The sequence below is a fragment of the Bubalus bubalis genome, chromosome 3, assembly GCF_019923935.1.
Source record: "Bubalus bubalis isolate 160015118507 breed Murrah chromosome 3, NDDB_SH_1, whole genome shotgun sequence".
Classification (NCBI taxonomy): Eukaryota; Metazoa; Chordata; class Mammalia; order Artiodactyla; family Bovidae; genus Bubalus; species Bubalus bubalis.
In genome coordinates, this window is record NC_059159.1 from 144004243 (window position 1) to 144028475 (window position 24233).

The following is a 24233-nucleotide window of genomic DNA, read 5'->3' on the forward strand; positions in this document are numbered from 1 at the left end:
TGGCTGTAGGGTGGGAGGGAGAGGAGGTTCCCAGTGCAGGAGGCAGACAGTGGATGGGGACAGACAGTAGAGGTAGAACAGAGGGGTCTTGTAAGGACTGGCTGTGGGGGATGGGCTTTCTGTGTACAATGGTTAATGCTGAGCACCACTGGCCAAGAGACTCTGTTCTTGGAGGTGTTATTAACTGTCAAAGCCTCAGTCCTTAGGGAACAAGGGGTGCTGGCTGCTAATGAGGCTTCAGTCTTCCTGTCTGGGATCAAAGTGAAGAATCACAAAACAATAAGATGGGCTTTCCCAGCAGGTTTTTCTAGCATTTGTCCCTTAACCACCTTAAAAAGTCTTTCCTGTAGTTCAAATGGTAAAAAATCTGCCTGTGATGCAGGAGACCAGAGTTTGATCCCTGGGTCGGGAAAATCCTCTGGCAAAAGGGATGGCAATCCACTCCAGTATTCTTGCCTGGAGAATTCCATGGACAGAGGAACCTGGCAGGCTACAGTTTGTGGGGTCACAAAGAGTCGGACACGACTGAGTGGCTAACAAACACACATACACACACACCTTAACAAGGGTCCACATCACTTGATCAGCATCTGGTTGGCTTAGAGCCCCCAGGGCAAGACTGGAAATGACAGGGTAGGGAGTAGAATTGTTAAGACATGAAGGGAGGAGATTCATTCCTTAGGTTCACACCCATCTAGGTGGTGTGCTATCTTGGTGCTCAGGTGACTGATGGATTTATTCCAAACTATAATCAACCGTGGCAGTCTCCGAACTTCCAGCCTATAAGGTTAGGCCCATCAAAGCTGCCTGTGTTACTGTTTGGAAATGAAGCTATTTCTCTGAGTCCCTGACCCCCCACTGATCGCAAAAAGTTGGCCTGTGTCTTGAGGTCATTCCTGGACTTGGGTTAAAATTATAAGCTTAAGACAGAAACAAACTGTCACTTCCTTGTAAATCAAACAACACTGATGGAGCAAAGCACAAATTCAAAGGTCAGCACTGACATTACTAAAATGTTTTCTTTGCTTTATATTTTAATCATGCAAGTATAACTGGAGATGAATAATAAACACAGTGTAGTTGAGAGTTTTGTTTTCAGAGAGTCTGGACCTACAAAATGAGCAACCCCACCACATTCACTGTGAGCCTGGTCAAGAATTGCAGTTTGGGGCAAAAGTGCTAAAAAATGTGAACTGAAGCAAATGGTACAGATGGAACATGTGAAGAGTCCAGATTTGTTATCAATATCCTCTCGTCACCCTGGGTCAATGTGCACAAATAGATTTATCTTCTTGCAACAGACATACAAAAATATCACATTCCTTTATCATCGAAATGTTGCAATAGCATTATCAGAACTCCTTGGGGGCCTGATTTTCTTGGTAGAGGAATTACTGACACCCAGCTCGGCGCTCAAGGCTGAAGAATGTAATTATCCCATGATCACCAGGAGTACTTTGTTCCCTGGATGTCTCTCATCTACAGTGCATTTTCTGGATGCCTTCCTCTTCCATTAAAGCATTTATGTCTATAGACGTGCTTTAGAAGTCACCGGGGCTCTAAAAAATTAAAGGGAATGAATTTTAAAACCACAGTTATTTTACCTACTTCTTGGAAACAAAAAATAAAGGCTGACATCTGGTAAGTAAGAAACTTCCCCTGGAACCCAAGTAACTAACTTTTATTTTCTCATCATGAAAGGGGCGGATCTCCATTGGTGGCCTTTCTTATTTACACCACACACATGGCGATGGCTCCGACATCCAGTTCCTTTAGTATAAACAGAAAGGATGGCCTTTTTCTGTGGAAGTTAATGAATTGAAAAACAAAGCTGTTCTGTATACCCACTTCTTCCAAACGAATAAAAGAACTACAGTGTTCTGAGACTTGGGCAAAATAGTTGCATTCAAATTAATTTTGCCCCTTTTACTCTCCCCCTCCCCACTTCCCACCACTCCCCCCCAACTCGCTTTTTCAGAAGAAAAAAGAACCATTTAATCACCTTATAAGGGCAGAGAGCATTAAGGGAATAGAGCGAGAGTCATGAGGCCCAGATCTTATTCTTGGCTCAAACAGGGCCTCACTGGGCGATCCTGGGCCATCCCTTAACCGCGAGCCTCTGTTGATGCAGCTGTAATATGGGGACGCAGATGTGTGTGTGTGGTACCGATGTGGGACCTCGGGGAGAGGTCCAAAGCTGAATGTGGGGTCCATTTTTGCTGGTTGTACGCTGTTTCCAATTTGAAAAGGCTGTCTGCAACTCAGGAATTACAAAGTGACCTGGTATGTCTTAGATGGATAACTGGTATATAGATGCATGAAAAACAAAAAAAAAAGAGTCCTAAGGGCCTCCAGGTCTCTTGAAATTAGACTGCCAGGGCAATAAGAGCTGCTAGTATCTGATTTTATAAAGAGCTCATCACAAAAGTAAAGTATGGTTCATGTTTTTTTTTTTTTCCTAAAAAATTCGTGTGGTGTTTCCTATAGTGTATTTGAAGAATAAAGGAAAAAAAGAGTGAGCATGTCCAAGTTCCTCTAGGCACCACCTGGGAGCCCTTCTTATGGTGGAAATCCAGTCAAACACTGTACCCGGGCAGGGGCCCGAGGGATGTCACCCCTTCCTCTGGAATTTGATTGTGTTCACCGACCAGAGTCATTTGATGCTAAGTGCAGGTCCCTTTTGCAGGGTTCCTCATGAACCCAAGCAGAGGGAACAGAACCCGGCTGAGACCGCCTTCTACCAACAAACATGCCGCTCCGTGCTCCTTCTGACTTTGTGGAAGCCCAGCAGACCTGCCTTCTCACGGCTTTCCTTTCTGCCCCAGAGCTCCCCCGCCCTGCCGCCATGGCTGCCCAGACCTCAGCTCACCCATCAAGTCATAAGAAATGGTCTTAACAGGGACAGTAAAAAAAGATTCACGTCCAGTAGCCAAAAGCCTGAAGTTGAGAAAGGAGACCCAAGAGTTTGTCTTACTGCTGTTGTGGTGGGTGTCTTCGAACTTGCAGGGTGCTTGGAAATCACAAGTGGTAATGGTGATTCTGACCCAAGGAAGGCTGTGGAATGAAGGCTTCAACCCACCCTTCTCTCTCTTCCTCCTGCAAACACTTCCCTTAACTCTACCTGTCCAAAGAGGATTCTTAGTCACGAAAGACACAGAGTTCACATTTGATTGGCTTCCAAACATGCCTTTTAAAAGTTCTGTGCTTCTCTACATATGTACTTCAGGTGTGCTGGGACTGGGTCTTTTTGCACACCTTACCTGCTTTACTTCCCCAATGGCTCAGTGGTAAAGAATCCACCTGCAATGCAGGAGTCAAAGGAGACATGGGTTTGATCCCTGGGTCAGTCCCCTGGAGGAGGAAATGGCAACCCACTCCAGTATTCTTGCCTGGAGAATCCCATGGACAGAGGAGCCTGGCTGGCTATAGTCCAAAGGGTCACAAAGAATTGGACACGACTGAGCGTGTGGTAACCATCAGTTCAGTTTAGTTCAGTTCAGTCGCTCAGTCGTGTCCGACTCTTTGCGACCCCATGAATCACAGCACGCCAAACCTCCCTGTCCATCACCAACTCCTGGAGTTCACTCAGATTCATGTCCGTTGAGTCAGTGAAGCCATCCAGCCATCTCATCCTCTGTCGTCCCCTTCTCCTCCTGCCCCCAATCCCTCCCAGCATCACAGTCTTTTCCAATGAGTCAACTCTTCGCATGAGGTGGCCAAAGTACTGGAGTTTCAGCTTTAGCATCATTCCTTCCAAAGAAATCCCAGGGCTGATCTTCAGAATGGACTGGTTGGATCTCCTTGCAGTCCAAGGGACTCTCAAGAGTCTTTTCCAACACCACAGTTCAAAAGCATCAATTTTTCGGTGCTCAGCTTTCTTCACAGTCCAACTCTCACATCCATACATGACCACTGGAAAAACCATAGCCTTGACTAGACGGACCTTTGTTGGCAAAGTAATGTCTCTTTGTCCCTAGACCAACCAATCTAGTTTGGTCATAACTTTTCTTCCAAGGAGTAAGTGTCTTTTAATTTCATATCTGCCATCATCATCTGCAGTGATTTTGGAGCCCCCAAAAATAAAGTCTGACACTGTTTCCACTCTTTCCCCATCTATTTCCCATGAAGTGATGGGACCAGATGCCATGATCTTCATTTTCTGAATGTTGAGTTTTAAGCCAACTTTTTCACTCTCCTCTTTCACCTTCATCAAGAGGCTTTTTAGTTCCTCTTCACTTTCTGCCATAAGGGTGGTATCATCTGCATATCTGAGGTTATTGATATTTCTCCTGGCAATCTTGATTCCAGCTTGTGCTTCTTCTAGCCCAGCATTTCTCATGATGTACTCTGCATAGAAGTTAAATAAGCAGGGGGTGACAATATACAGCCTTGATGTACTCCTTTTCCTATTGGGAACCAGTCTGTTGTTCCATGTCCAGTTCTAACTGTTCCATATATATACAGTTCCACTGTATATATGGTGGTAACATATATACCTACTTTCCTTTCCTTCCTCTCCTGCTCCAGTCACTGCCAGAGTGAAACAAGAAAGTGGCCATGTTTTCCTTAAAAGCTGACACCCACCCTCCCCAACTCCAATGCTTGCAAATGGAGTCCAAATTTCTTTGCAGTGCTTACGAGGCTCTTCCCCATCTGGCTCTGACCCAACTTCATCTCTGCTCCCTCCCAATTCCGTCTCTCCCCCTACCTCTTTTCAAACAGCTTCAGGTCTGGGAACACATTATTCCTTCTCTTGTAGTCCGTTACCTACCTTTCCACTCTCTTATTATCCCTGCTGAGTTCCCATGCATCCTTCAAGACCCAATTCAAATGTGATATATTAAAGCCTGGGGCTGCTCCCACCTCTGTCTGTGGGCAGAGTTAATTGCTCTTTCCTCTGAAGTATCACTGCCCCTCTGAGAGTTTCTCTTCCAGAGGAAGCATCACACTGTAGGGGACCTACTGCTCACATGCCCATTTCTCTCCCTAAACTATATGTTCCTTATGGTCAGGAGTAAGATCTTATTCATCTTTATGATACTAGTTCCTAGATCAAGGCCAACAAATGTTCAATAAAGTGGCCAAGAATACATGTATTCAACTCTAGGTTCCAATCAATATATTCCTTTGCTTTAGAGTTTGAAAATATCTAGAAATTGAAATCAATGACATCTTAGATAAGTTTTCTGAATTTTGGAGGATAGGTATAAGTGTAAGCTCACCATTAGAACCAGTGCAAAGATGAAAATACATCTTAGAGTACAGAAAGAAAAGTGTTAGTCATTCAGTTGTGTCTGACTCTTTGCAACCCTGTGGACTATAGTCTGCCAGGCTTCTCTATCCATGGAATTCTCCAGGCAAGAATACTGGAGTAGGTTGCCATTCCCTTCTCCAGGGAATCTCCAGTTCAGTCTCCCAACTCAGGGATTGAACCAGGGTCTTCTGCATTGCAGGCAGATTCTTTACCACCTGCGCCACCAGGGAAGCCCTAGAGTATTTCACCTAGAGTGCAGAGCTTTACCTAGAGCACAGAGCTCTAGGTAAATGAAAAAGTCCTATTTTAGATAGACTGCATTAGGAAAGAAGCTCACATACACTGTTGTTGCTAAGTCACTTCAGTCGTGTCCGACTCTGTGCAACCCCAAAGACGGCAGCCCACCAGGCTCCCCCATCCCTGGGGTTCTCCAGGCAAGAACACTGGAGTGGGTTGCCATTTCCTTCTCCAATGCATGAAAGTGAAAAGTGAAAAGGAAGTCGGTCAGTCGTGTCCGACTCTTCGCGACCTCATGGACTGCAGCCCACCAGGCTCCTCCGTCTGTGGGATTTTCCAGGCAAGAGTACTGGAGTGGGGTCCCATTGCCTTCTCCAATACACTAACCTGAGTAGTAATAACACTTCAGTTTTCCTCGGTGTTTACTGTGATCACACACTGCTCAGTCCTGCCTATGCATGTACAATGGGCCCCTGCAACAACTTTTCAAGGTGGGTATTAGGATTATTACTCCAATTTCACAGGTGGGTAAACTGAAAATGTGGTAAGTTTCAGAGTCATGTAGCGGGTAAAGGAGGTATGAACCTGGAGGGCTGATGCTGAAGCCTCTTTGTTCCACCACCACCCATTGCACCCCACATCTACCACCACCACACACACAGTGCCATCTGATGAGCAAAGGGAGTCTGGTCGGTTGTGAAATAAACATGAATAACAATTTTAGGAAACACCATGTGTCAACTACTGTTCTACCTATTAACTCATTTAACACTGGCAATGACCTTGTGAGAGGGGTACAATTATTATCCTCATTTTACAGATGAGAAAACAGAGACAGAGAAGTTAGCCGTTTGCCCGGAGGCCATGTAGCTAATAAGTGGCAAATTTGGGATAGAAACCAGACAGGCTGGCTCCAGAGACCTTGCTCTTAACAACCCTGCTCGGCAATCTCCCAGGAACCCTGGGACGAAGATAGATGTTCAGACAGGATCCAAAGCTGTGGGAGCATGAAGAATTGGAGGTTCTCAGGGACCATCCCCAAGGCCCACCAGAAAGCCCATCAGCTCCTCTCAAGCTCCCCTAAAGACGCATAACCTCTAGGTAAAAACAATACTCTTACAAGGCAAAATCAGGCTTCATGAGATGCAGTCCAGAGGACCACCCCTGTTTCTTCTAAAAAAACATTCTGGGACTCTCAGAAGGCTCTGTTCTCAAGGGTCCTGCTATTGCCTGGATCAATGCAATCACTGTTTCCTCCAACTTCCCCCATGAGCATCATCTTCTTCTAGTATACGTAGCTTCCCTCTCCCTTCTAGCATCTGTTTATCACACCCCAAACTTTCCTTATAACCCTCACTTAGCAGGACCCCTGGTGGCCTCCTTTACCTGTCAACTTGATTCTGTCTGATGACTCTCTGTTTACTTCTCCACTTCAAGCACAGCTACCAATCATTTTATTCCTTTAGCTTTTTCTGACTCACTTTTTTTTGGAAGGAAGGCACTGATAAGTCTCGTTCATCTTTTCAAATAAGATGGCACAGGTTGCTGGCCAACCTATAAACTTACTGTCCTTGGCCCAGGTATGAGGACTTTGAGCTTTGGGGAGACAGATGGGGACAAGAGGGTAGTGGGCAGGGCAAAGACACATGGGGAAAGAAATGGCCACCTAAGGCTGCCTCTTCATCAAGGACCGAGGGCAAGGTGGTCCCTTTTGAAAAAGCTACAAATATGGAAGCCACAGTGATGGATGTGGTGGGTAAAATACCGTAGACTTAACAGTTTCTCTGTTGCACATATAACCGATTTACTCCAGATCCAAGAAATCTTACTCTATAACTAGAGGCAGAGGGTGTTCCTACTGGTTAATATCTGAAAAACTAACGATTCAGTCAGGTCCCAGCAGAAAACAGATGGCAAAGGCAGGCAGGATAAGTAGAGAGAGTTCAGTGAAAGAACTATTTACAAAGTAGTGAGTGGGCAGCGTATAGAGAAGCCAACAAAAGATGGTGATGCACTGGGGGGCCATGACCATCTCTAGCCCTAAAGGGCAGGGTAGGGAGTGGTCACTGGAGCCCAGAGACAGCTGTACCATCACTGTGTCTGTGTCTGCAGGAGATGGCCACCCAACAGCCCCATGGCTTTGGGGAAAGGAATACAGTCTCTGCTCACCTGTGACTCAGAAGGAAAGGAGCCAGGAAACTCAACACCCACCACCCTCCTCCGCCTGCTCTTTGATCTACTGCCAGGGCCTCGCTCCGGCTGCACCACGCTGGAGCCAGAGGGCAGAGAGGCCCACATGAAGATTCTGTGGTGTCTCCCAGGGCACACAGAGCATGTGGAGAAGGTGGAAGGGGTGCAGGAGGGGCGGGAGAAGACACTCAGCACAGTGATCTCCTTGTCCTAAGGCCCTTGTTGTCCTGAGGTAACCGCACTGACGTGGTGCCTAAGAAAGTAGTGTATTCCTTGCTTGTTACATTTCACATATTTTCAAGGAAATCAGACTGTTAGCATACCACATCCTGGAGCTTCAAGTATGTTTTCCTGGGATCTCATGAGAATTTCCACTTCAGTGGAGAGTAGTTGAATATTCCCATAACACCAAAAAGGAACAGATGTGGGAGAGAGAGGGACACAACAGACCTCCAAGGACTCATCGTTCAGCTGAAGCCATGTGGTAGGGCTGGCAGTGAGGCCCGTGAGCTAGGGACAGGCGGGCATGTCCACACCTCAGGGGATGGCAGGATATGACCACCATGGCAAATGTCAGGCGACCAGAACATAAGGTGCAATCTAGGAGAGAGAAATGGGAGACAGAAAATGCTCAAAGGGATTTATTCTGAATTTATTAAGGTTAAACTTCTGCCATGTGGTAGAATAACCCTTAATGTAAAAAAAAAAAAATTTCACACTTGCCCCTGGGAGCGGCATATTCTCTCCCCACAGCAAATACTATGGTTGCTGTTTTGAGTGGAGAATAGCGTTTAAGCCGAGAACGACAGCACAACTCCCATATCTGCGTTTTCCTTAGGATAGAACTGTTCCCAGAGGAGGAGTTTGTCCTGAGTTAAAAGGTGTTAATTGATGTAAGTGTTCAAGTCTATAAAAAGTCGATGATAGAATAAGATATGGCACTCAGTGAAAGTCGCTTCATTATTTCATCTTTGAAGGCCCAAATGAAGGCATGTTTAGATAAAAAATACCTCCCAGGGAGTTAAAAATGTACTGGCCTCAAGTATATCTCTTTCCCATCACTCATGCACGTTCACACAAAGAGGAAACCACTAAGGGAGGCTTGATGTTTAGTTGTTCTAGAAGTTGGTGGGAGGCAGGAAGGTTGAAGGTCCTGGCATGCGCCTCTAATTTATTTCCTTCTACTTTCCCAAGAGTGGGAGAAAAAATATTTGTGAACTTCATATTATTAAAAAGTTAGTGCTGTCTGCTTAGCCCTTACCTATAAGCCTTTCACTTCTCTAGGCCAAGAATGAGCTTCGATCTCCAGATTAATTCACTTAGTAGACTCTGATTTTGTGTGGTTCCCCAAAAGGTAAGCATGAGTACTTTTTTTTTTTTTTTTTTGCAAAAAGCCTCTTTGAACATTCTGCTGTGTCTTTTACGTCTTCTTCCTGCAGCATTAGCCATTCCACACATGATTGCCCAAGGGCAAAGTCACATTTTGAAATAGCCTTTCTACTTCTCAAGCACACACTTGCATGCTCACTCTTTCCCTTTTAATCTCTTTGTCTCTTCCCAACACACAATTAATACTTAACAGGTGATGGCTGGTGTTTCCCTAACAAAATTGAGGACTCCAAGCCTTCATCCCCTACTTAAGATGAATGGTGATAGCACACATGACAATCCTCCTGGGTAAGAACCTCACTTTGGGCATCTGAGCATTCCTCTCCTAAAGAAATTACGATACTCTCCTTTCTTCCCTGTAGCTCAAATGGTCAAGAGTCTGCCTGTAATGCAGGAGACCTGGGTTCGATCCCTGGGTCGGACAGATCCTCTGGAGAAGGGAATGGCAATCCACTCCAGTATTCTTGCCTGGTGAATGCCATGGACAGAAAAGCCTGGAGGGCTATAGTTTGTGGGGTTGCAAAGAATCAGACACAACTGAACTACTTAACACTTCATTTCCCTTCCTTTCTTCAGCTATCCTTGGACAGTGATTTTCATACTGCAGGTCCTAAAATCAATGCAATGGCTCATGACTAGCATTAAACAAACAAAAAACAGTGAAATAGAATTTAAAATATCAAAATATGCTGCATACATTAAAACAAATATGAGAGTGTTGTTTAGTCATGCCTACTTGTATACACTTGTGTTGGGTTACAATGTTAAAATACATTTCTTATTATGGATCACCTTAAAGTTCTGAAGTCATTGAACTCAGGTTATTGAGAGGCAAATTCTTCAATTCACGGCCACATTTTTGAAGGCTTGGCCTTGTGGTTTGGTTGACCAGGTGCTCTGTTAGACTTGAAGGTCCTTGCCTATCCATGTTTCCAATTTCTTAAAAACATTTCCATTCCTAATTCAGTGCTCCCAAGTGCTGCTCTCCTCCCACCAGGTAATCCTTCTTCCAAGTGACATTCCAGGGCTCAGAAAGGGATTACCTAGAGAGCCATTCTAGAGAGCCTAGCCATTACCTAGAGAGCCTAGACTTTGGATTCTGCTATCTAGGAAACTGTTCAGGGGTGAACCTGGGACTGATCTCATAGAAAGACTTCTGTTCTTTCCTTTCCCTCTGGCACACCCTTTCATACCTCCAGTTCTAGACCCACCAAGCCATGGCTAGGAGATCTTGGAAATGGCAGCTGTGAGGGGATTATTACTGCAGTCCCAGGGCAGAGAACTCTCCAGAGGATTTTTGTAATCTCTTCCTTTCTGTCTACTGACTTTTTGAAAAGTGCATGACATCCCATCATTTCAAGCCCAAGAAATAATTTAAACTTAAAAGTATCAGTGATTCAACAAAATTCCACCAAATAATCAAACATTCTCTCAACATTTCTTGAGCAACAGTTTTCTGTGTCAGACACTCCAGCAGGAGGCAGGCACTAGGCTGGATATACCATAGGAAAGAAAACACTTACAACCTCAGAACCTCAACTCTACGGCAAAAGATAGCTATCCTAAGAAATCATTATGATACTTGTTTTCATAGACATGGGAATAAAATACTGTCATTTCTCAGAGCAAGGAAGTGTCACTTGATCTGGGGAAAGAGGGGAAAGGTTTTACAAAGGAGGAGATGGTTGAACTGAGTCTTGAGGACCTGGGGGCATGGAGCTGGCTTCAGAGGGGACTGCGTGCATGCATGCTCAGTCACTCAGTTGTGTCTAACTGTTTGCATCGCCATGAACTGTAGCCCACCAGGTTCCTCTGCTGATGGGATTTCCCAGGCAAGAACACTGGAGTGGGTTGCCATTTCCTTCTCCAGGGGATCTTCCCGACCCAGGGACCGAACCCGCATCTTCTTCAGCTCCTGCATTGGCCAGATTCTTTACCACTTAACCACCTGGGAAGCCCTAGGGCTGGGTTGTAAAGAGCTTCACATGCCATATTTAAGAGGATGTATTATCCCAAGGGCAACAGGGAGCCAATAATAGTTTTAAAGCATATGATTCATATGATTTAACTTATAAACAAAAGTGTTTAATCCAACTCTGTTTGAAATAACAAACATTAGAAAAAATCAATTGTTTGTAATTAGAGGGTGTGTTCAGTAAATCATTGACTATCTATACAATAAAATAACATATGCCTCCTGTCCCACAAAAAATATGATGATGCTTTTGATATTCATTAGCATAAAAAGAGTGCTTGTTGCAATTTTATTGAACTTTTTTAACATTTACTACTGTAATACTTTCTCTTAAACTCTGATTTTAAATTGACTTTGAATATTTTTAAAGATTGCCTAATAAAAGTCCTGTGCAAAATAAGAGTCTAAAATAAATGGAATAATAGGGAATCACCAGATTCAAATATTCTAAGTCCATACGAAGGGTCATTCTTTGAGTCTTATATTGATGGTAATAAAAAGATACAACTTTTCCTTCCTGTCCCAAATTTCAGCCCTAGGTGATTTCCCTGAGATTTGTGTCTGTATTGCCATCCCATTGTCATTCCTTTGCTTTTCAGTGTTCAGTATTCTGCCCCTTGCTCGCAGAAACCCTGCTTCCCACCCCTAGATGCTTACAGGAGGCTGATGCAGCTGACAGCCAGGCATCTCTGTCACCAGAGCAACTCCTGCCTATTCAGACGAACACGGTAACAAGGAAGGAAGAGTTCCTCTTCTCTTACCTGGCAAACCAGCTATTCTTTTCCAGCCATGAGTTTCATCATTTTTCTAGGGGTTAGATTCTATTATATGCTAGATTATTTATCATTCACGATGAACATATTCTCTTCACAGGTTGGACTAGAGAAACTGAAATAATGATGAGAATTTCTGTTTTATTCCAAGTGGTAAGAACCAGTACAAAGATAGAACAGAATATAAACCTCAGAATGAGATTCTAGAATATTTAAGAATTTGATACACCCTAGGAAAAATAATATGTAAATAATGTATCTACAAATGAAGTACCCTCCCAAAGGTTATGCAAATATATATCCCAGGCTGTACATTTAATAAATCTTGCAGAATGATACAAATTTTACTATAGATTTTCTTAAAGAGCTTCATCTTTCAAAAACTTCCCAAAGATCTTCTCTAGAAGTATTTCCCCTTCCCAAAGTTCAAAGCTCATAGTAGCTACCAAATATCTCTCCTCTCTGTCAGCCACACAGATTCCTCATTGCGTCTATGCTCTCTCCTTCAGCGTCTCTCTTCCCTTCTACCCTGTACCATAATGGACCACATCAGTGGTCACTAGGACTTCTGACCTGCCCCCCATCCTAGACCTAGAATTTCTACACTTTCTTATCATCCCTTGCTCCCCATGGACAAAACACATTGCAATTCTTTGGAAATGGAGACTTTTTCTCACATCAGTGAAAAATTCATGGGCATTTGGGGAAATAAAATTCTCTACCTTGTTGACAAATCAGTAAAGATGGGGATTATTCCGTAATTGATGGCTGACACTGCTGAAGCTGAAGTGCCAATACTTTGGCCACCTGATGCAAAGAGCTGACTCATTGGAAAAGACTCTGATGCTGGGAAAGATTGAAGGCAGGAGGAGAAGGGGATGACAGAGAATGAGATGGTTGGATGGTATCACCGACTCAATGGACATGAGTTTGAGCATACTCTGGGAGATGATGAAGGACAGGGAAGCCTGGTGCACTGCAGTCCATGGGGGTCACAAAGAGTCAGACACAACTGAGCCACTGAACAGCAACAACTACTACTAGCTAACTATGTGGAAAACTGTTAAATTTTCTACCTCACACCAAAATACATTCCAGATGGTTTGAAAAGGTAAATTTGTAAAATAAAAACCTAAATGAACTAGAAAAATACAGGTGGATGTTCAACTGGTCCCATACAAATAGTAACACTAAAGACGTTGGCTACCACTTCATAAAAATACAAAATTCTGCATGTCATAAAATGCTACAGAAATGTTTAGAAATGAAAAGCTAAAAGAATATTTGCAACAGTTATGACGGATCAGTGTTTCTTCTTGCTAACTTCTAAAAAAAAAAAAAAAAAAAAAAACCCTTTACAAGTTAACATGAAGAAACAAGCATGTCACCAGCAAATTGACAAAAAATGGTAAGCAGACTTAGACAATTCACAAATATCTGGAAAGCCAATAAATACTGAAAAAAAAAAGATGCCCAGCCTTCATGAAGCTAACATCCCTTTGAAGGGATGGTCTTGCTCTGGGAGAAGGGGTGGACCAAGGAGGTCAGGAAAACTGGCTTGTGGCCAGTGGGTGATAGCAAAATCTGTCCTGCTGACACTGGGTGCCGACTTGGACCTGACATGTGAGGACAGGATTTGAGAGGTGTATCCTTGCAGGATTTTTTCTTGTGAGGCTTTGGAAGTTGAGTATGTGGTAGAACAATCACCTCAACCATTACAACTGCTGTAAAACGCCTCTGCTTGCTCGCTCCAAGCAGCTCCTCCAAACTTCTCTGACTCAAGCCTTCAGGAGCTGCCTCGTCAGCACAGGCATCTCCTCCCCGCTCTATCCCACAGCTTCTGTGGGACAAAGTCTACTGTGGCCTCGTGTCTCAGCTCTCTAGTCCTCAGACAAGCACTGGCACAGGACTCCTGGCCTGCCTCACTGCCAGCAGCTGCCCACCTTTGCAGCCTCTCGGTTCTGCTGGAGCCCCTTTAATTGTGCCTGAGTAACAGCAGTCCACCCCTCCTCCCCACAAAAATCACCAGTCTTGATAGAAACAAGGCAGTGGGATACCCATTAGGGCTCTGACCAGTATTAGCTCCCTGGACATGCCTTGTGGGCCAGCTGTGCCCATCCAGTGCCCTTCCCTGCACTCCGCCTTTTCCCACACAACCTCCTACATGTGAAGTGAGGGGACATGGAGAATGGTGCTGGTCTTGGATCTCCAGCCACTCCCAGGATGCTCCAGCTTTCAAGGTGAGTGGGTGACATTAGTTGAACCTCAAACACTACAGAGATTTCCCCCACATTATCTCGTCTCAATTAATAAGGAACTGAAATTGGCATCATATGTGGCATTCAGAGCCATTTGGTTCTTGTAAAGGAAAAGCTCTACTGTTTTCCTTTATGCTATGCATAATACTCTGAAGAATTCTATATTCCAAATGTGTGTGGTTTTACCCTACACCAAGCAATTCTTCAATATTAGCTGGGTGTCCTACCATTTAATTCCATTCTGACACACTCTATCTGGAGAGAACATCAGATTACACAGGTTAAGGGCTCAGTCCCACCAGCCAGACCTCGTCCCCTTCAGATACTAATCCCAAGGCTAGGCAGTCATCTGTGCTTCTGACTGACTGGCTATAAAGGTCAGAGGTTCCCATGACCCTCTTCTTGGGTTTCATTAATTTGCTAGAGCAGCTCACAGAACTCAGGAAAATATTAACTAGATTATTGGTATATTATAGGCAGCTAGTGAAGAGAAACTAAAAAGCCTCTTGATGAAAGTGAAAGTGGAGAGTGAAAAAGTTGGCTTAAAGCTCAACATTCAGAAAACGAAGATCATGACGTCCGGTCCCATCACTTCATGGGAAATAGATGGGGAAACAGTGGAAACAGTGTCAGACTTTATTTTTGGGGGCTCCAAAATCACTGCAGATGGTGACTCCAGCCATGAAATTAAAAGACGCTTACTCCTTGGAAGAAAAGTTATGATCAACCTAGATAGCATATTCAAAAGCAGAGACATTACTTTGCCAACAAAGGTTCATCTAGTCAAGGCTACGGTTTTTCCTGTGGTCATGTATGGATGTAAGAGTTGGACTGTGAAGAAGGCTGAGCACTGAGGATTGATGCTTTTGAACTGTGATATTGGAGAAGACTCTTGAGAGTCCCTTGGACTGCAAGGAGATCCAACCAGTCCACTCTGAAGGAGATCAGCTCTGGGATTTCTTTGGAAGGAATGATGCTAAAGCTGAAACTCCATTACTTTGGCCACGTCATGCGAAGAGTTGACTCATTGGAAAAGACCCTGATGCTGGGAGGGATTGGGGGCAAGAGGAGAAGGGGACGACAGAGGATGAGATGGCTGGATGGCATCACTTACTCGATGGACATGAGTCTGAGTGAACTCCGGGAGTTGGTGATGGACAGGGAGGCCTGGCGTGCTGCGATTCATGGGGTCGCAGAGTCGGACACGACTGAGCGACTGATCTGATCTAATCTGATAGGCAGCTATAACTCAGGAACAGTCAGATGCAAGAGGTGCATAAAGATGTGGGAAAGGATACAAAACTTCCTTGCCCTCTCTGGGATACCACTCTCCAGAATTTCTATGCGTTCACCAACCCAGCAGTTCTTTGAATTTGGGGTTTTTTTAATGGAGGCATGATTGATTAAAGCATTGGTTACTGGTGGTTGAATTTAACCTCTAGCCCCTCCCGCCACCCTGGAGGTAGAAATCCTCTAATGATTGTTGCTTCCCCTGGCAGCCAGACCCCATCCTTAGGTTACCCAGGCCCTTTGCAGAAGTCACCTCATCAACAAACTTGGATGTGGTTGAGAGGGGTCTATGAGTAACTGGACACCCCTTTCACCATTACTAGTTTGAAGCAACTTCAGGAACTGAGGACAGAAGTTCAAATATTGAAGCAAAAGATGCTCCAATTGCTCGATCTCTTAGGAAATTTGAAGAGTTTGAGGAACTGTGAGCCAGGAAGGGGACAAAGATCAAATATATATTTCTTAGTATAAATCACAGTATCACAGTTCTGTGAATGAACTTCTGTGTGTGTGTGTGTGCGAGTTTGTGTGTGTGTGTTTCCTAACAACTAATATGATGCTGAAGTTCACATTTATTTGTTCAAACCTTCTATGTAGACTGTTTTTTTCCCTTATAGCTAACTATAGATGGATTTGAGCAGTTTCTAGAATGATAAGGAAGTGTGAATTCATGGAATATGTTCAGTCTTTCAGACATCTACAAATTAAAGTCAAATGTCAGACTTGCTACCCATGAAAGTTGCTTCTACATCAACAGGTATTTTTTGCCAGCTAAATCCTCTTATAGTAATTCAGCTCTATCCACTAGGCTGCATTTTAATCCTTATATTGCTATTAGCACAAATGGTAGTCATTCTAGCTTTGGGTCCATATCCTAGAAGATTCTTGCCATTGTCCACAGCAAATGAAGTGATGCTTTCCCCTTTCATTAGCCATGAAAAGAAAATACATGTTGTTTCTAATAAAACAGATGTTGAAGCTATATAAATTGAAAATGCTTGTAGCAATTTAGGATAAAACCGTTTTAGCTCTAGTTACAAAATGATCTTGAATTGAATCTATAAAGGCCAAATATGGCAACAATTCCTTTGGGTTTTTTCCTTTGAAAATTCCTTCTGGTTTTTCTCAAAAATCTCCTTGGCTGTAGGTTGAAACTGGCCCTTGGATGAACCAAACCTTCCCAAAGGCTAGAGGTACCCCAAGAGGTGCTCATTTCGGGCTTTTACGTTACTGACTATGAGGTTTGACCTGATGCTCTTGGTGTCTCACTGGTAACTCACATTCCCTTCGCACTGTTTCTCCACTGCACCCATGGTACCTGTGGCTCTGCCTGTGAGCTTTCTCAGCTGCAAGAAAGTGCTCTTTGTGTACTGCAACCCATGTGATGTCTCGTAGCTGCTGCTGCTAAGTTGCTTCAGTTGTGTCCGACTCTGTGCGACCCCATAGACGGCAGCCCATCAGGCGCCCCCGTCCCTGGGATTCTCCAGGCAAGAACACTGGAGTGGGTTGCCATTTCCTTCTCCGATGCATGAAAGTGAAAAGTGAAAGTGAAGTCACTCAGTCGTGTCCAACTCTAAGCGACCCCATGGACTGCAGCCCACCAGGCTCCTCCGTCCATGGGATTTTCCAGGCAAGAGTTCTGGAGTGGGGTGCCATTGCCTTCTCTGGTGATGTCTCTTAGGTTAACCTAAATTTCTTGGTCTATCAAATATACAGGTGACTTTCAGTTCCATGTGAGTGTGCAGGAAGATTTCATAATTATAGCTAGTTTTAGATCCTTGCAACTAACAGAGCTGAATTAGGTAAACATGAAGGAAACAGCCATTGTCACCACCAAGGCAGGACTCTGACATGACCTCCTGAACTCTTGCCTCTTCCCCTACAAAAATCTCTGCTCCCTACCTCCCCTCCCCGAGCTTCCCCATCTCAGTAAAGAGCAATTTACTCAATGCTCATAGCACAAGCTTAGTCATCTCCCAAGACTCTTTCTTTCCTTCACACGCTCTGTGGGATTTATCAATGAGTCCTGCAGCCTCCACCATCAAAATACATCAGCAGTCCAACCACTTCTCATCACTGTCTCTGCTGAACTCTGGTTGAAGTCACCATCATCTCTACCTGGATCATTGCAAGAGCCTCCTACTGGCCTCCCTACTTGCCCCCTCAGCCCTCTGTGGTCTAAGCCAGGCACTGGCAAACTTTCTTCTGTAAAGAGCCAGATAACAGATATTTTAGGATTTACCAGTCATACAGTTCCAATCACAATTACAGGACCAGATTTGGCCCACAGGTTGGTTGACCTGCTGTAATCTAATCATGTAACTACATCCTTCCTCAGTAACTAGCCTTCTTTGTCCTTCTCACCTCCCTGAGCTCAAAAACAGAAGCCTGTCCCTGTCACTGGCACAAAGCCATCAGACTCTACTCCTTCCCCATCACCCTTCCTTGCCTCTTCCCCACCTGTCACTTCTCTCCACCCATGCGGACACCCTCTCAGTTCTCAGGCACCCTGAGAATGCTCCGACCTCAGAGTTGAGCACTTTCAGGTTGGCCTCTGAATTCCCTTTCCCAAAGATCTCATGCATCCCCACCTCCACTCCCTTGAGCCTCTGCCCAGGTGTCACCCCTGCCCCGTCCCAGCCACTGTATTTAAACAAGCACATGCATGCTAAGTCGCTTCAGTCGTGACCAACTCTTTGCAACCCCATGGACTGTAACGCACAAGGCTCCTCTGTCCACGGGATTCTCCAGGTAAGAATACCAGAGTGGGTTGCCATGCCTTCCTCCAGAGGATCTCCCCGACCTAGGGATCAAACCTGTGTTTCTGGTGTCTCCTGCTTTGCAAGAAGATTCTTTACCCACTGAGCCATCAGGAAAGCCCCTTAAACAAGCACACCAACTCCTATTCCAGGTGGCATCCTTGTCCCCTTTCTTGTTATGCTTGTCCCCCACGGCACTTGTCACCTCTTGACCTACTGTGTATTTTTCGTGTTTCTTAATTGTCTGATTTCCTGCACCACTCCCCCCAAAACTAGAATAGAAGTTCTATGAGGCTAGAGATTTTATGCCCCTCCCCCAACTTCAGAAAAGTATCTGATATGGAGACACTTCATATGGTAAATGAGTGAATAAGTGAATGAATGAGTGAACTGATCCCCATCTTCTGTTATCCTTTGATTGGAAATGAGTACATGCACTGTTGAATGTCTCAGTAGGAACAGCATAGAAATGTTCAATTCGGCCAGTTAATTCCAGTAACTGGAATTAACCCCAGTTAACTCCACTGGGGTTCAGAATCATCCGAGACCTGAAGGAGCACACTGGCCATTCCCCGTGATCTGTTCTTCCAGGTGTGAACTTAGTCATGGCAATCAAGAGAAATAAACCTCGTCTCACCATCAGTGGTGTCTTTGACTCTAGGAGCAGGCCTAGTTATTGAATAATCTCCTCTGCACACGAATATCATTTTCTACAGTAATAATCATTCATAATCCAGGTTTTCTTAATTTATCCTTTTGTTCTAAAACAATTATTTTTTAAAAAATCGATTTCAGTTTCAAGGTATGATTCATATTCAGTAAACTATTTCCTGTATGAAGTAAAATCTACAGTTAATGAAGACATTACTCCTCACAGTTTGCGCAAGGAATTTTAACTCTGAAACACAAAAACTTCAAGGGATCCCCTGGAGTAACATAGTTAAAGTACAAGTCGGTCTCTTCATCTTTATAATCACAGGGCTACCACTGTTTGCTCCACGTCTGCTCCTTATATACAGGAATATGGAATAATGTGGGGGCCACAAACATGGGGTCCTCTGGACAGGATCCTGCCCAAAGGAACATGAAGGAAAGCTGAAGGCTGAGCCCACATGTGTTGGAGGTCTGCTGTGTAACTGGGAGTGCTCCAAAGCGACCTCATGTACAATATAATGTTATCAAAGGATAAGTGCTAAAAATGTGCTGATTTGAAGCTTTCATCTATATTATTAAAGTTCAATGGAATTCACAGCAATTGCTTAGAAAGACCTTCAAGTTCCTCCCTCTCCCCACTATCCCAGGAGGAGTATTTTATCACTGGTGATGTTTGGAATGCTAGCACATGGTGAAAATAAAAAGCGGACCAGATCTGTGGTGGGTTTCCTGGTTGTTTTTAACTTCTCTCAAACAATCTATCCCATTGTATGCTGGACTGGACCACTCCCACCATCCCACCCGTGATATGCTACCACTTATCATTTCTCCCCATTTGGATAAAAAATCTCTAATCCTCGGTAGTCACAAGCAGCTGCCAAATGCACACAGCGTGTTCCTTCATGCCTCAGCTTCAAACTGCAGAACCGATTCATTTAGTAAGTTAGAACTGAAAAGGACTGCGAGAGTCTACTTAAAACCTCTCATTTTATAATAAAAGAAATGTATTTAGGTGATCTTTAAAAATTTTTTCCAAATGGCTTCAGCTATTTTGTTTCTCAATGAAACCTTTCAAGTGGGCAGCATAAGCATTATTGCCTACTTGGAAGAGGGACATTTGGGACCCCAGAAGTTAAATGACAAGACCAAGGTTACACAATCTAGTAAATCACAAAGCTTGGTCTTAAACCCTCAAGGGCTTGTAAGGCCTATATTTGCTTATCATAATTATGTTGAATTCAAGGCCACTTATTTACACAATGAGGATTAAAAATATTACTTTTAGGGAACTCAGAGCTACAGTTTCAAAATCTACAGTGCATCTGAGGAAATTGCAGATTTTTGCAGTGAGCAGCTAGGTTTGATTCATCTTTGTCTTTCTGGGGCACTGGGTACGTGTTTGTTTCACGGAGGAATGAAATGTTAGGAAAACCTCAATATCCAGTGCTAACCAGTCCACACTGAACCGTAGTGGGGTTGGTGGTCGTGATAGAATGACTCCAAGACCATGTCAACAAAAAGAAGTTTAAAGACCTTTTAAAGAAGAAAAACCTGAAAATAGCCTCTAAAGATAACCATAATAGTAATAATTGCCATTTTTGAGTACCTCCCACAGACAGGCAATTTCTCTACCACACTGTGGAAAACCCTGCCAAGTTCTGATCAACCTGTACAAACGTGTTCCATCTACAACTGAGGTTTTGTGTGCACAGCTACGATAATGTCCAGAGGTCAGGATGCTAAGCAAAAGGGTTGGTCAGTTAAGGGGAGCATGGGGGACACTGACCATGTGCGTTACAGGATGAGGTGCAGGGTGAAGCTGTGCCAAGGAAAGCACTGTGTTTACTGACACCCATCGAGAGGATGAGTGTATAAGACAATGCTATCAAGGCTAGTGAGCAGCTCTGCTCGGATGCCAACACGATAGGGTGGGCGGCCAAGGGAAGAATATATTAATAATGAAAAGTTATTTTTCCAGCTTTCCAAATTATGTCCTTTTTAAAAATGCTGCCAACCTGTTAATCCTTTTGGATGTGCCAAAAATATTACGGTCTTCCCAGATGTGCTGCAAATAAAGACAGGTTGAAAATGATCATGCTGGGTATTTCGCACACACAATTTGTAACTCTCACAATGATTCTACAGATAAGAACTCTCATGGGGTTTAAGAGCTCACCCTAGTTCACGATGTGGGTGGGTGGGAATTGTATTCAGTTTAGGTAAGTTTGCAAAACCCCTGTGCTTCCCTCCTTGCCTGCTCCCTCACACCTGACGGCCTTTCGTCTTGGGAAGAAGAAAGTGGGAGCATTCTGAATGGCAAAACTTGAACCGGGGTGGAGCTTCAGGGAAGCAGATCTACAGGCAAACCTAAGGAAAGAATGTCCGGACAAGCAGAGCTGCCCGCGAGTGACCTGGGCGGCCAAGGATGGTTGCAAGATCCTGAGTGGGAGGTTCCAAGCAGAGGCTCGGAATCCGGCTTGGTCAGGATCTCCCCGAAAAGGGTATGCAGAGAATCTGTCAGCCTGCCTTGGGATGGACAGCCCAGACCTTACACAGAGATGGGCCAGGCCACTACCAAGGTCGGGCCACAAGCCACATGCTGCTCACACGTGGGCTAAGTCAGCTGTCCCTAAGGAGAATTCCAGGCACACAGTATGGGGGCCCAATGAATATCAGGCCAATGACATGGACCGCAAGGTGGGGACTCTTTATTGGCCTACCTGGTGACGCAAGTCATGAAACAGAAAAGCGAGGCAGGGAATGTTGGACAATGAAGACAAGGCTAGAGACAGCCATGGGAACTGCAGGGGGAGGGGTGTAGAGTCAGAGAGACCACAGGTCGCCTTGGGCTGAGATATCACAGCCTCACCAGCCTGTCAGCTGCGGAAGGCTGCAGCAGCGTTTCAGCACTTGGCAATAGGAACAGAAGCATCCACATCAAAAAGGCTGGGTTGAAAACTGGCTCTACAGTGGAACCCCCAGCAAGTCCTTTAAGCTCTCAGTTTCCTTGTGCATGGAAAGTGTTCTGCCTCCTTCAGGACAATCAAGAGGGAATGTGTGCAACATGCTTAACACAGCATCTGCCTCCTACTGCTGAGTCGCTTCAGTCGTGTCCGACTCTGTGTGACCCCGTAGACGGCAGCCTACCAGGCTCCCCCGTCCTTGGGATTCTCCAGGCAAGAAGACTGGAGTGGAATCACTAAATGGTAGCTGTTACTATTTTCATTATTGCTGTTTTGAGTTTAGGACTTTCAAAAGCCTATTCTAAAAATCCCATTATCCAAATACTTTCCAACTCGTCAACTCATTTTTGGAATCAGGGAATGAGAAAGGATTTTTAGTCAGAGAACATTCTGGAAAGTTCTTTGGGAAACAGTCTTTCTTGTTCAGGCTGAGATCCTCCATTTGTGAAAACTGGCATGATAAAATATTTTAACACAGTTTTTCTGTCCCAAAGAAAAATCCTCAAAAATGTTAGTGATTATCTTCACTATTTTAACTAATCACATCATTATCATAGCTCCTTTTTGAATTTTGGAGTGTGAAGTTAGTTTTGTTTTGTTTTTCAAATGTATTATCAAGAATTGCCTGGTTTCTGGCTTACTCACTGATTGCCATTTTTCCTGATGAGAAAATCTAATCAAAATTTGGTAGCTTTATTAATAAATATTTCTGAGGGTCTATTTGACACTGCATTAGTATTGTTAAAGCTCTCCTGTGCTATTATGGTAGTTCATGCTTGGCTCTTCAGTCTTTTTACATTTATTATAAACTTGAACACAGTGGGTCTTCACTGGGAATGGTTTTGCTCCCAAGCCATGTCTGGAGGCAGTTCTGTTTGTTACAACTGAAGTTGGGATTGTTACTGGCATCTCATGGGTAAAGGTCAGGAATGCTGTTAAATATCCTAAAAGACACAGGATAGCCCCCCACAACAGAAATATCCAGCTCCAAATGTCAATTGTGCTGAGGCTGAGAAACCGGGTGTGACATCTATCTTTCCTACCTTCTGTGCTTGAGAAATACCAAGAGGATAAGGGGCACAGGACTCCATAGTCCATTGCATGAGGCACTGTCTTTGAGAAAAATTGTGTGGACTTGCAAAGCATTTTTTTTTTTTTAAGCAAGGCACTAAGAGCATGTCCTCCTGCTGGCTGGGTGTCCCTCTTGGTTTCTGTGCCCTGGGCATGGTGTGAGCATCGCCTCAGCCGAGCCACGTTTTCAGAGCAAATCAAACCTCCTAAGGAATTCACGGAACATGAGCACTCTGGACTGTTTGCCCAAGACTAAAAGAGGGAAGGGATTGTGTTTGGGGGGCTGATGATGCTGAACTTTCAACCCTCCTTAGCAATGTTTGCTGGCCAAAAAGCAAAGCCAGCTGTATTTGGACAGCACTTTACACAAACAGACAACACAGACTGTTATCTCCTAAATTGGAGGCTTTCTACAATGTCTTCTCGTGTGGGCACTGGACTCCGGCAGGAAGACCACCCACAGGCAAGCACACAGCACCTCCCAGGGAGGCCCTCTAATCACCCACCGTTCTGGCCACCTGTTCTGGGCTGTGTTATCAGATGTGAAGGAGCCAGCTAATAACCCTTTATAAGCTATAAATGGAAGTGGCCATGGTAGGGAGTTGATAAACATTTGGGGGGCAAATTATTTGTATAGCTGACTTTCATTTGCACCCCTCTCAACTTCTTGAAAGGACATGTTTCAAGTTACAGGATGTCCAAATAGCTGTTTGCAAGGAGGGTGCCTGTTGCCGAGCAGTGTCTGTGGTCTCATTCCAGGCTGCAGTTAATGACAACAGCTCTGGATATTTTCAGCCTTCCTAGGCACCAGATCTTTTTCCTTAATCCTGTTTGGGGGCGAAAAGGAAATCCCAAAGCTAGAACTCCCTAAGGTATCTCATGTGCTTTGAAATCTCAAATCTCAGTTTGGGGTTGAAAAGGGTGGACAGAGTTGTTTAAGAAGTGAGCTTTTATACGCTTCATTAGTTTGGGTTAGGTTTTATTTTGTTTCTACTAAAAGAACGTGAGGATGGGAATGCTATGTATAAATGGACATCTGACTGTCTGAGGCAATTATAGCTCCTGGATTGCGTAGGTTGGGCTAAGCACAAAAGAAGTGTTTCGCTGATGCAGTTCAATCACAGCTGAGCCATGCTTTGGGTTGATGCCTTGGTGGCTATCGGATTAAAGACTGAAGGGGGAGTTTTGGAAATGAAAATGGCATGAAGAACAGGGAAGAAGGGCCCTGGACGTTTAAATAAAAAAGTGACACCTGTTTTTTCACCCGAGGAATGGGAGAGTGGGCAGAGCTTGCTGCCCAAGCCCAGTTTCTGCTTTTGTCTTCCCAGGGAAGCCAGTCGTGCACAGACCAGAGTGTGCATATGAGCAGCTTCCAGAGGCTCTGAGCCACTTGTGCAGGGCCTGGGGATAACTCATGCTG